Genomic DNA, 13,945 nt, shown 5'->3' with positions numbered 1-13,945 from the left:
TTGTGTTCCGCTTGAAGCCTGTTGAAGGATTACAAAGCTGTTTAATGGCTCTAGGCTTTTCACTTTGAGGCACATTATGGATGACTCATTTTGTCAACTTTCACCTATGTACAAAATTACAAGTTAATATTTTGGAAAACAGTTTTTACAAAAGTAATTGACTATGCTAACTAACCAAATCAATGTAAATTAAATATGTGGATTGAGTGGTTAACTTATTTCCTTTTCTCTATAGCCCTCAATACACTTCAGGAAAAACATGATTTTCGGAGTCCCCAATCACCAGAACAGCATCTTACATAAAGCAGATGCTTATTTAAAACCACACATCTGTTGGGATAATGAAGGGCAAATGAAGACCGCCTGAATTGTGCCTTTACCTGCTGGACGTATACCTTTCTTCAGTTGCTACTAATTGGGTTGGCCTGTGGGATGCATCTATTCACCTGCACACCTGAGAGGCAGCACTCGACACATTGCATGAATAGTGCCACAAATTCAAACATCCCAGGAACAATATGGGGGCTTGAGTACATTTCGCCCCCAGATTAAATTTGAATAACATTAAAATTTACAGCAGCAAAAGTAACAAATTCCATGGCTGAATCAACCACCATCCTACTACAAAAACCGGGGAAGGACCCTGAACAGGCGGCATCTTATATGACAATAGCATTGATGAATACAGAGGGTAAAATCTATTCAAAGGTGTTAGCGGCCAGGTTAAGCAGGATTCTCCCCGAGTTAATACACAAAGACCAAACAGGTTTTATCCCAGGCAGGGGAACACATGATAATGTTAGGCGCACATTAAATATTATCGAATCTGCGAACAGAATGAAGATCCCGCTGTTGATAATATCCCTCGATGCACATAAAACATTTGATCTTGTAAACTGGGACTACATTCGGAGCACCCTAATTAGCATGGGCCTGGGCCGCAACTTCATAACTTGGACAATGGCAAACTACGCATCCCCATCAACACAACTACGAGTCAATGGCAGGAAATCAGCGCCCATCCACATATATAGAGGTACCCGCCAGGGGTGCCCACTATCGCCCCTGGTGTTCGCTCTATCTTTGGAACCGTTTGCCGAGAGGATTCGCCATAACCCAAACATCAGGGGGGTCACTGTGGGTGGGATTGAACATAAAGTAGCGCTCTACGCTGACGATGTCCTCTTGACCATCACCGATCCAGATAGATCACTGCAACCCCTGCTTGAAGAATTAGTCATTCGGGGCAGTCTCCGGGTTCAAAGTGAACTATGACAAGTCTTCAGCCTTACCGATCAGTCTGCCAAAGCGACAGAGAGATACTCTGTGCCCCAACCTCCCTATCCCATGGGCTAACACCACACTGGAATACCTAGGCGTCCATATCCCCAAAACTAGCACACTAATATACAAACATAACTACCCACAGCTATTCAAAACACTACGAGCAGATTTGAAACAGTGGAGCAAACAGGAGATCTCCTTGCTGGGTCGTGCAACGGTGGTGAAAATGAATGTATTGCCTAGAGTGCTATACAACTGCCATGCACTCCTGACCCATATCCCAGAGAGTGACCGCATCTCCCCGCAGCGGGAAATAATGAAATTCATTTGGTGGGTGGGGGGGGTAAAAGACCTCGCATTGCAAGGAAAATTATGACCCGAAGCCACCAGCTGGGAGGGCTGGGAGTTCCGTACATTCCAAGATACCGGCGGGCAGCCCAGCTTGCACACGCCTTCACTTGGACACGTATCGCAGACCGCCCACGTTGGCTACAACTGGAGGAGGCGTGGTGCGAGCTGCCCCTGCCCGACTTGCCGCATATCCAGTCCTGGAGATCCATTCCCACTCTGAACCCATTACCAGCAACTTGCAACATGGTGGACGGTTGGAGAGCCGCAATCAGGAAGTGGGGAATCAAGAGCTCATTGGGCCCGCTGACTCCAATCTGGGGCAATCTGGGTTTCTCCCCCGGCCCTTGTAGCCGCAGCTTCGCCAAGTGGAAAGAGGGCAGCCTCCATAGAATCTCTGACTTTCTAAAAGAGGGTCAGCCGCTCTCATTCGAGGATTGCAAGACGAGATTCAATGTCCCCGAGGAGGAATGGTTCCGCTACATGCAGATCCTCCACTGGATCACTCAACGCACCATCAAAGAGCGCGGCTCCAGAGGCCTAACACCTCTAGAACTTACGCTAACGTCTTCCTCCCTGAGGGGCAAGATATCCACCCTTTACAAACTCCTGGAAAAGGCTAGCCCAGAATCGAAGGAGAGATATTTGCTGAACTGGGAGAGAGACCTGCGATGTTCCCTGGAGCCAGGGGCATGGAACAAAATATGGACAAGACTGCACAGCAGCCCTCAATGTGTTACCAATAAGGAAGGGGGGTATAAGGTATGCTTCAGGTACTATATCACACCAACCCACTGTACAAAGCACGCGCAAGCTCATTGCCGAACTGCTGGAGAGGCTGCCTGCAGGAGGGGTCGCTATTCCATCTCCTGTGGGAGTGTCCCAAAGTGGCGCACTATTGGAAAGGGGCACTGACGAAAATTCAAGCAATCACAGGTCTTAGTATCCCATGGGACCCCGGAATCATCTTGCTGTGAGACACAGGGGACGGGCACCTACCACTGTCAGGGAGCGTGGCCTGCTTGTGTACACACCTGTTAACAGCTGCCAAGATAGCCCTCGCCCGCCTCTAGAAGCACCCGGGGGGTCCCTCGATCCCACTGTGGTGGGCTAAATGTTGGGACATCGCCATAGCAGAAAGGATCACCGCACTCCGCATGGGCAGCCTCAACCCCCTTCGAGACACGTGGACCCCATTTATGGACTGTGCAGAACGCTATCCAGCCCTCACGCAAAAGCCTCCTACCGTGCGCTGGCTCTACTGAACCACGAGGCGAGTCACCCCCCCCTCACACAAAACCCCTCTCTGCCACCCCTGGTCCCATGGCCAAGTAAATCTGCGAATGAAATGCATGCTAATTTTCTTGACTTTATTATTGCTATAATGATTTGTGCCATTTTGAGTTTCTGCCAACTCCGATGTCTGCTGTTTAATTGTTATTTCTTTGGATAATAAATAACATTTCTATATTGAAAAGAAAATTGACAGCAGCAAATGCGGAAAAACCTGCCAGGCAAGAACACTATCTGTATTCTAAGAGCAATGTGCCTGCCGCACTGGAACTGTACATCTGAAAATACAATGGTCCCAAATGTGTGAAAACTATAATTCTGCTAACCAGATAGCATGTCATGTGTTACAGAAACTTTCATTTTAATGTGAGGTTTCCCTGCTGTACCTGAAAAATAAAGCCAAAATGAATCAAAATAATGACTGTATCTGTCCTTTGTAATATAACAGCGTACTAATTTATCCCATAACTGTCAGATTATAGTAAAGCAATAATAATATGGTGAATTTTAAATAATATTTTACAATATAAATGAATGGAAAAGCAATGGTTCAGTATTGGTTTGAATAATATTGGTATTCATTCCAACAGCCCTTAATTGTGCTCACAAGTAGATCGAGGTTTCAACCCGTAGCAATCTGGCCCCCACCGTTGCAACACATTTTGAAAATAAATGCTTGAAAAGCAACATACACACACATGTATCAGAAATTAGATGTTTGCAGTGTGGCTGTAGATTGCCATCTAAATTGGTCAGATGGTTAGACCCTATTCTCTTTTATTTCCCAGCCTCAAACTAAAATGTTTCCGTTAGCTGACACCTTTTAAAGTCTGCATAGCATTAAAACTAGCCACATGGTTGGCCTAATGCAAAGAGAACAAAAGAGGCCTGTCATCTCTTTTTGAATCAATCATTCACTGAACCCATTATATAGATTTGTTCGCATGAGACTGTGTGCTGAAGCATGTGGTCCAACGTTGAAATACAAGGCATGTCCAATTATGTATTTTCCCTTGGTTTGAATGCCACAGGTTATTTACCATTGACACGATATGCAATAGCAAATATTACTCAAAATTCTGCAACTATACAATTTAGAAGCCTCAGTGCATATTTCTCAGGGAATTGACCACCATATAAACAATGTAATTTTGAGTTTTATATGAGTTGTAATAATTAGGAACATTACTAATATACCTTTTTGATGGATGGTCTGAGAAATTAATTTCAGGTATAGAAACATGCAGCTTGGCCTAGCATATATGGTAATCAGTATTTTATGTATGTGTCATTTTGCTGTATATATAAGTGGAAAATGATGCTGCACACAGCAGCATTATAAGTGAAATTAGCCCCCGCTTTATCTTATTGTCACATGCCCAGAAATATGAATATCCATTGGAGATTGTGGGAGTAGTCGCTAATAGGGCTAGGCAATATATCGGGTTTTGGAGATATATATCAATATTTTTTTCAAAATCGATATATAGGATAAGATAATATTGTTAACATCGAGATATATACATGTTATTACATATACTAAAAGAAATGTCTTTACATTTTGATATTTAGACATCTGTGTGTATTCACAAACAGGAAGAGGAACCCTGTATTTGAACTTTATTTTGAACAATGTCTTATAAAGGTGTTTGTGACATCACAAATGTAGTTGACGGCTTACAACTGAGCATTTAACCCACATAAACAATATCAAGATATATATTGCATGTCGCCAACCAGCCCAAAAACATTGACCCATGACTTTTGTTCCATATCGCCCAGCCCTAGTCTCTAGAGTACTTGCTTATAAAACATCCCAATTGAAAGACTCTTCCAACCTTGAAAATGTGATGTCGCAGGGGAATAGTAGATGTTACATGAGGCAAAACACACTGGAGGAAGGGACACGCTCTCTGACAGCCAGCCAGATTAGTTTATGATTACCAAAAAGATGCCTGCCCAGCTGGTGAGTGCTGAGCTGGGAATAACTGGAAATGATGAGCCTTGTCAAAGAGTGAGATTGAAGCAGGTGGTGGCAGATTTAATCCTGTGCCTAGAGGGACCAGATACAAGGAAGAGGGGGAAGGGGGGACCAAAGGCCTAACTGATCCCGCTTCCATGAACTAAAAGAATTATCCTGAGTATAAAAATCCCCTAAAGCAAATCAGATTTGCCCTTCAACCTTTTCTATGCTAAATCCCAGAAGTGGGTGGTATGGAAGTGGCAGGGGGACGCTGGTTCCCATTAGAATACAAGAGCATTGTAATGGGAAATGCATTTTGCTTCTTGCTATATGTAAGTGCCAAGTGAGATTTTAAGACAACCATTTGCATTTGTGTGCTGTGTTTGCAGCGTCAAACTGATAGCGCTTTCTTGCAATCTAAGCGCATGATTTTTTTGTAAATGAAGTCCAATCAAATTCAGCCCCACGTGTTTCGACGGGTATAGTTGGCAATTCAGATTCTGAAAAGAGGGGCTATGCTTCATAGTCTGAACATGGAATGGAATGTAGTAATAATTTGCAACCTGTGTATGCTGTAGGTATTTAAAAAGCTATTTATGGATGCAAGAGATCTTAGAGGAGTCATTTCTATTTCCATGAAAATAGGTTGAATGTAAATCCCATGCAACCCTACCTTCTAAAATTGCAAAGTGAAATTCATATGTGAAGTGAAAGGGAAAGGATACTTATATCTGTTAAATACAATCTGAAAAACATTCTCCCAGATTGGGGTGGGTAGTTTGAAATTGTGGTTTTCTAAATCGGTAACACTGATTCCCTAACCAGAAACCTGCAGAGGTCTGATGGGATTCACTATAGGCTTATTTTAAAAGACACACACATATTAGCGGAAAAGGGTGGGTGAGCATGCAATATTGCATGCATGGAATATTTCCCTGATAATAGCATTTGTTGGTAATATGGAGGAAAGCAAAGGTCCTGCATATTATGGGCAAGTTTAACTTTATGTGCAGTTTAAAGATGCTAGCATATTAGAGAAACTAAAATGTTTTGAAGAATCATGTTACTGTCACAACCCATCTACTGTCTTGATTGCTATGTGGCACATTTAAACTCAATGGCCAGTAAGCGGCAGAGTAACAATTATAATGCTTTTGTTATTCAGACCTCAATTTGTATACAGAATTGATTATGGAAATGAATGCTTGTGTGTGAGAAATAGCAAGATAAATGAAGGCAGGTCAATTTTGTTTTTGTAGACAGTCTGCCTATGATTGTGTAAGGAACAAGTTACTTACCTGTAACTGTTGTTCTCCAGCATGGGTCTGGCATGGATTCACATGCTCATGAATATTCCCCGTCGTCAGGCTGTGAATCCTCGGTAAAGAAAAATCAGTATCAGTTTTGTTTCTGATCTGTCTTTCGTAGTAGTAACCAATCATTGATCTCTGCGTCATACTGACCACAGCCAATGACTGCCATCTCCCTAAGCCCCGCCTCTGGCAGCCATCTTCAGATTTGGTAGCACGTGAAGTGGCAGTATGACCAAGTGAAGAGCCGCAGAGGGGAAGGCGGGAGGGTTCGCATGTGAATCCATGCCAGACCCATGCTGGAGAACAACAGTTACAGGTAAGTAACTTGTTCCTTCTCCAGCATGGGGTCTGGCATGGATTGTGGCAACAGGCTCAACATTAAGCAATACAACAACTCAACATTAAGCATCTGTTACCTTCTCACCAGGCTCACCTTAGGCGAACAGGTTGCGCAGCACTGCTTGGCCGACCCTGGACTCCTCCCTGGAATCCCGGTCGACGCAGTAGAATTTCGTGAAGGTGTGTGTCGACCTCCACGTAGCAGCCCTGCAGATGTCCAGCAGGGGCACACCAGATAGGAACGCTGTGGTAGCTGCGATCGCTCTGGTGGAATGGGCTCTCGGACGGCCGGGCAGCGGTCGGTTTGCCAACCGATGACAGTACATGATACAGCCGGAGAGCCATCTGGAAATGGAAGCCTTTGAGAGAGCCTTCCCCTGATTGACAGGTCCAAAGTTCACAAAAAGTTGTGACGTCTTCCGAAAACTCTTCGTGCGGTCCACGTAGAACTTCAGCGCTCTAGCCACATCCAGCGAGTGCAAAGTCCTTTCAGCCGGCGACGAAGGCGGCGGGAAGAAAACAGGCAACACCAAGGGTTCGTTGAGGTGGAAGTCCGACGGCACCTTGGGCATGAAGGAGGGGTGCGTCCTGAGCACTACCCTCGTGTCGTGAAAAGTCAAGTACGCGGGCTTGCAGGAAAGGGCCTGGATCTCTCCCACTCGTCGTGCGGAGGTGATGGCCACAAGAAACGCTGTTTTCCACGACAGGAACTTCAACGGATCTGAGTGCAGAGGCTCGAACGGAGGTCCCATGAGCTTGGTCAGCACCACGTTGAGCTCCCACGCCGGGGCCGTAGCCTTCACCGGCAGGAACGATCTGAACAGTCCCTTCATGAATTCTTTCACCAGACGATGAGACCACAAAGACGTCCGTCCCGTGGTCCTGGTGTATCGGGAGATCGCAGCAAGATGAATTTGATGGAAGCGTGCGCCAGTCCAGCCTTGGCCAGCGTCAGTAAGTACGGCAGTACTTGAGGAGCCATAATCCGTAGAGGGTTAATCTTCTGTGCATGGCACCAGACAGAGAACCTCTTCCATTTGTGTCCATGGCATTTAAGAGTTGAGGACGCCCTGGCCTTTGCAAGAACCTCTCTGCAGTCGGCCGGTATGTCGTAGCCTCCAAACTCTAACGCTGCAGGAGCCAGGCCTGCAAGTTCAGCGACTTCGGGTCGTGATGGAGGATGGCGCCTCCTTCCCTGGAGAGAAGATCCGCGTCCACTGGCAGCTTGATTGACGGGGACGCTGACAAGTCCAGAAGGTCCGGGAACCATATCTGCCTCGGCCACGCAGGTGCGACGAGGATCATCCTGCAGCATGACCTCTTGAGCTGGTTGATGAGCCGGATCAGCAACGGCATTGGAGGGAACGCGTAAAGAAACATGCCCTCCCAGGGGAACGAGAAAGCATCGCCCATGCTCCTCGGCTGGGGAAACCTGCTGGCGAACCTCCGGCACTTGGAGTTTGTCGCCGTTGCGAACAGATCGATCTGGGGAGTGCCCCACCGTCGGAAGAGGCGGTCCACTAGATCCTGTCGTAGCTCCCACTCGTGGCACGAGCGCAGCTCTCTGCTGAGCGAGTCGGCAATGGTGTTTTTTATTCCTGCCAGATGAAACGGCACCAGAAACATCCCTTGGGCGACGGCCCAATGCCACAGATCCTGCGCCTCCTTGGACAGGGCTGGGGATCTGGTACCGCCCTGCTTCCTGATGTAGAACATGGTGGTGGTGTTGTCGGTGAAGATCCTCACCACCTTGCCCTTGAGGGATGGAAGAAAGGACCTGAGGGCCCAAAACACTGCCCGGAGCTCCAGGGCGTTGATATGGAGGGACTTCTCCGTCGGGAGCCAAAGGCCTCTCGCATGCAGATTTTCGGTGTGCTCTCCCCACTAGGGGTGTCGCGGTATTAGTTTTATGACGGTACAATAACCTTCTTGCCAAATGACGGTATATCATGGTTATCGCTGTACAGCAGGTGGAGTTACCTACTCTTAACACATATTTTCTAAAAGGTCATAAATTGTCAGATTTATCATCACAAACAAAACCAGGTACCCAGGGCCAGAATTGGGCTTTTCAACATACTTTCCACTGAAATGCCACCCCTTGCTTCCACCAAACACACACGTGTGGAGAGTAGGAGGGGGGGAACCCTGCTGCGACTGGCAAAGCAAACTGAATAGCTTCTCTTAAGTGGTCATTTAGGCTTTTAGCTCCCCCACTGGCTACTGGTGAAGATGAACATGTTGGCATCTTGATAACCTGCATGCCACAGATTGGAGTCTGATGGTAGTGTACGCTTGTGCGCATACACACACACTCTCTCTTTAAGTTACAGCCTTTAGTTTACTTGCGGGCCGAAAGGTGTTCAGTAATCACAGACATGTTACCCTTTGGTATGGCAGCAGGGAATACCCACAGAGATGAGTACATTTCGCAGTGTGACTTATTATATGTAAATTCAGTGATAGAACCAGGGAAATCCCCCATTCTCATATGTTTAGAAAACAATATCCATTATAAATATATAAACCCCAAAGCCACCAACCCAGAGTAAACCCTTTTGCTTCCAAAAAACTTCCTATTGCTGACATATTGATTTTGTGTCAGGCACATGTGGTTTATGGAATGGCATTAAAAACTGCTCCAACTGAAACTACTTGGCAGACGGCACATCCAACAGTGCAAGACCAAGACTGCACAGTATTTGCTTACTGCAGCCTCCCCAAATCAGATTGAAAAGCACACTTAACGGTATGAACGGTATACCGGTATAAACAATGTGACGGTTATTATTGTTCAATTAAGTGGTTCACGGTATCTTTAACAGTATACCATAATACCGTTACATCCCTACTCCCCACCCTTCCAGGGAGGCATCCGTGGTCACTGTCTTCTGGTGGCCCGGGGTTTGGAAGTCCATGCCCGCCGTCAGATGCGCGCGGGTGCCCCACCACCGGATCGCTCGTCGGAAGCTCTCGTTGAGTGTGATCCTGTCCTCGAAGCTGCCCGTCGTCTGAATCCAGCGCGTGTCCAGGAACTCCTTTAACGGGCGCATCCGAAGCCTGCACAGGCGGATGAGATAAATGCAAGAAGACATCATTCCGAGGAGGGATTTGATGGACCTCACCCTGGCCGCGTCCGCAACCAGCATCCGCTGCACCTTGCCCAAGATGGCCCTCGTCCTTTCCTCCGACGGAGAGGCCAGAAGCGCCACTGTGTCGAGTTTCGCTCCCAGAAACAGCACGTCTTGCGCGGGCACCAGGTGGGACTTGGCGTAGTTTATAGAGAATCCCAGGTCCGTGAGTAGTTGGACGGTCCTCGCAGTGTGCTCCGCGGCGAGTTCCCTTGTCTTTGCTTGGATGAGCCAGTCATCCAGGTAGGGGTAGACGTGGATCCCCTCCAGGCGCAGCCGCGCCGCCACCGGTGCGAGGCACTTGGTGAACACCATGGGTGCCGACCTCAATCCGAAGGGAAGGGCTCTGAACTGGTAGTGACGCCCTTGGACCACGAATCTGAGAAACTTTCGGTGTCCCTTTAGGATGGGGAAATGGAAGTAAGCATCCTCCAAATCCAACGACGACAGGAAATCGCCCTCCTACAGCTGACCCAGGACGTGCTGGAGGGTGACCATCCGGAACTTCTGCGCCTTGATGAATTTGTTCAGTCATCGTAGGTCCAGGATGGGACGCCATCCTCCTGTCTTCTTCTTCACGAGGAAGTATCTTGAGTAAACTCTGGAGCCCCAAAGCCTCTTTGGGACGAGCTCGATGGCGCCTTTCTTGAGCATCGCCTTTACCTTCAAGAGAAGTTGAGGGACGTGATGTTCCTTCCTGGCCACGGGGGGGACGCGTGGGCACTACTTTAGAAACTCGAGCGCGTGACCCTGGGCCAGGGCGTCCAGCACCCAACGGTCGGTGGAGATGGACTCCCACACACTGACGAAGCTCGCCAGCCGGCCTCCCACCGGGGTGCTTCGGTGGGGGCCCAACCCCACGGCCGGTTCAGACCTGCTTCGACGAGGCTTTGCCGCCTTGTCCTCCCTGGCGATGACGGCGGGGTCCGTCCGACTTGCCTCGTCCCCTGTAGGCTTCCTGTGATGACGAACGGGCCGCTTGACGATAGGTAGAAAATCCGCCGCCGGAACCTTTGGAGGCACCCTGCTTGCCTCCGCCGCTCCTAAAGGGCGGCCGTCGTTGCTGCAGAACACCAAGAGCCCGGGCCGTCTCCGTGTCCGTCTTGATGGCTTGTAGGGAATCGTCCACTGTTTTCCCAAACAGGTTGCTCCCGTCGAACGGCATGTCCAAGACTCTGGTCTGCACGTCCTGCCGGAAGTCCGTTACCTTGAGCCATCCACGCCGTCTAAGGCACACGCCGTTGCCCAACTGGCGAAATCCAGTGTCAGCGATGTCCGTCGCTATCGTAATGGCGTGGTCCGACGCTACTTCTCCTTCCTGCAAGATCTCTAGGCCTCCGCCCTCTTGTCGTCTGGTAGGAAGTCCAGCAGGGGGGCGATTTTGTACCACAGCTCCCTGTCGTAGCGGGCTACGATAGCCAAGGCGTTGGCAGCCTTAATCGTCGTCGCTGCCAATGAGATGACTCTGCGTCCCATCGTGTCCAATTTCTTTCCCTCGCCGTCCGGCGGGGAGGTTGACGTTGAGGCCGAGGCCCCCCCCCGCTTTCTTCCTGGCCGCCGCAGAGACGACCGAGTCCGGGGTCGGCTGTGCCCGAAGGCACAAGGGGGCCGCGTCCGGGACCCGGTACTTCTTCTCGTACCGATCCCTTCTCGCAGGCGTCGTGGATGGGTTCTTGAGGAGGGCGAGACCCTCATCCCAGATATCGTCCAGTAGAGGTACAGCGAGGACCGTCTTCCTCTTGATCTCATGCCGTTGATAAAGGAAACCTTCCTTCTTCTTCTCTTCCGGGCAGAGCTGGAAAAGCTCGGATGCCCTGGCGATCATGGCATGAAACGATCCAAACTCGTCGGGCGGGGGAAGCCCGGGGAGGAGGTGACGACGGGAGATCCTCGTCGTAAACCTCGTCATCTGTACCCGTCGCGGCCATGTCCGTCCCCGTATCATCCCCACGGGTCGTGGACGGGGAGGAGGGCTGAGCAGGGCGCGATGGTTGAAAAGGAGGTGGAGGATGAATCCTTCTTTTCTTAGGAGGAGGACTCCCAGAAGGGCCTGGCTCCGGGTCCCCCGTCGGGAGCGGTTCCCCCGTTGGTGGTAACAGCAATCTCGTCCTTATCTCCGAGCATAAGGACTGTATAGCCAACAAAATGGCCGCCGAGTTGCCTTGCGGCACTAGTTGAGGGGATTCCGACGGGCGGTCAGGAGCCCCGTCGGCACCCTCGACGTTATCGTCGTCTCTGACGTCGGGGTCCCTCCCGACAGGCTGGTCTTCTTCCACGCCAACGCCGTGGCTTAAGACTTCGATCAGCTCCTCTTCAGAGGTTGAGGCCAAATCCACGGCGACCTCCTGCCCCCCCTTTTTTTCTCCGTCGGCGGTTTCACGGGGGTCCTGTCGATGGGCATGAAAGAGGACTCCCTCCGCGGTGGCAGGGGGACTCTGGGCCCCGAGGTCGCCACCACTGGTGTAGCCTCCACAGGCTGAGCCAGGGCCGCCGCGACTGTCTCGATAGAGGCCTTGGCCGGGTGGATCAAGGCTTTCACCACCTTAGGTGCGCTTACTGCCTTCTCCTTGGGGGGAGGTTCACCGCCTCGCTCCCCCTCCGATAGGGCCTTCGAGCTCGACCGGGGTCTCTCCAGGAGCTTCGCCGGGTGCTCGGCCTTCCTCTTACCCGAGCCAGAGCGTTGGCTCGTGGTTGATGGTGCTGGGGAGGATGCGCCCTGCCTGGCACCCGTAGAGCCCGACCGTTCGGCGCTCCCGGTGCCAGTGCCTTCTGTTGGGCCCCCGTCGCCGGGGCGCCCTCAAAGGTCTTAGAAGACCGCTCGGACTTCTTCTTCTTTTTCTCGCCTGACGGGCTCTTCCCTTCCAGCCAGTTGGCAAGACGCAGCTGGCGGTCCTTCATGGTCCGCTCCGACATATTGCCGCAAAACGCACAGTCCTTCTCCACGTGCATCTTGTCCTCATGCAGGCAGTAGAGGCAAAGGGAGTGTTCATCCTCCTTAAAGACATTCTGAAGCTGGCATCCAGGGCAGACCCTGAACAGCTTTCCGGGCGTCGAGCTTCCCTTCTCCTGGGCCATGTCCGAGATGGGCCTGAGAAACTTCTGGAGTCCTCCAAAAGCGTGGCTCGATGAAATCTTCACCCTTGAGGGGCGTAGAAGAATCCGACACGGGTCCCCGTTGATCGGATAAAGAAATGGTGGAGCTTGAGGCTCTTCTGACCGAAAAAGAGAAAATTTTCCTATGAAAAAAGCGCGAAAAAAGCACTAAAGCTCGAGAGCAATAGCACAAGGATCCCAACACTTGAACGTGCAGTAAAAATCTGAAGTTGGCTGCCAGAGGCGGGGCTTAGGGAGATGGCAGTCATTGGCTGTGGTCAGTATGACGCAGAGATCAGTGATTGGTTACTACTACGAAAGACAGATCAGAAACAAAACTGATACTGATTTTTCTTTACCGAGGATTCCCAGCCTGACGACGGGGAATATCCATGAGCATGTGAATCCATGCCAGACCCCATGCTGGAGAACATTGTAGTGACTTGCCCTGCATATATAACTGGGGACCACATCTGTATGGATTTTACTTTAATAAAAACAAAATGATTCCAAAATGATCTTGTTTCTTGTCCCCATAATTGTGGGGTGGGGACTGTGTGTCAAGGGGTATTACATTAGGGATGCCCGCATAATGTAGAAGACACGGCTTAATAATAATATATCATGCACTCCGTTATCAGAAAAGAACTATAAAGCCAACATTTTACTACTGCTCAAAGGTCCTGTGAGTTTGCATCAAACTCAGGGGTCAATTGTGTACAGTTGCTTGCGACTGTGGTAGAATTATTTGAAGAATTGTGATTTAAAAGCCATTTCCACCTCAATTTTATAGCAATAGTTTTTAGCAAATTTAAATCTCAGAACAGCCAACTCTACGTTTGTGTCCATGTTGTGACACATACAATATCCAAAGAAACTCATAATTCAAAGTCAGTGTATGCCTACTAGCATTGTCTCACAGTAAACTGACATATGTCTGGGCAGTGAAAAAACTGGATTCAGTGACATGGAGTAACTTGCTTCAACAAATGGCAAGTGAATTAAGGGGAACAGGTGCACTTCAATACAGCAAGTATATTTTAACAACCAAGGGCTCAAACATTGTGCATTACTCTAACCATACTGCATCTGGACGATACGTAATGTGTATTACAATAATCTAGGACTAGAATTCCACCACCAGTAACTAAGCATCAATTTTGAAGTCCATTTTATTTTGT

General features: G+C 49.2%; 1 protein-coding gene across 3 annotated transcripts in view; it reads right to left on the bottom strand.

Moving 5' to 3' along the window:
• SIM1 (SIM bHLH transcription factor 1) overlaps positions 1 to 13,945 on the bottom strand; it is a 302,054-nt gene that overhangs the window by 206,420 nt on the left and 81,689 nt on the right. The window lies entirely within an intron of this gene.

The sequence above is a fragment of the Ambystoma mexicanum genome, chromosome 4p, assembly GCF_040938575.1.
Source record: "Ambystoma mexicanum isolate Mex_15411 chromosome 4p, UKY_AmexF1_1, whole genome shotgun sequence".
Taxonomy (NCBI): Eukaryota; Metazoa; Chordata; class Amphibia; order Caudata; family Ambystomatidae; genus Ambystoma; species Ambystoma mexicanum.
Note: the sequence above shows the minus strand (reverse complement) of the source record. Positions and strands in the feature narration are given on the sequence as shown.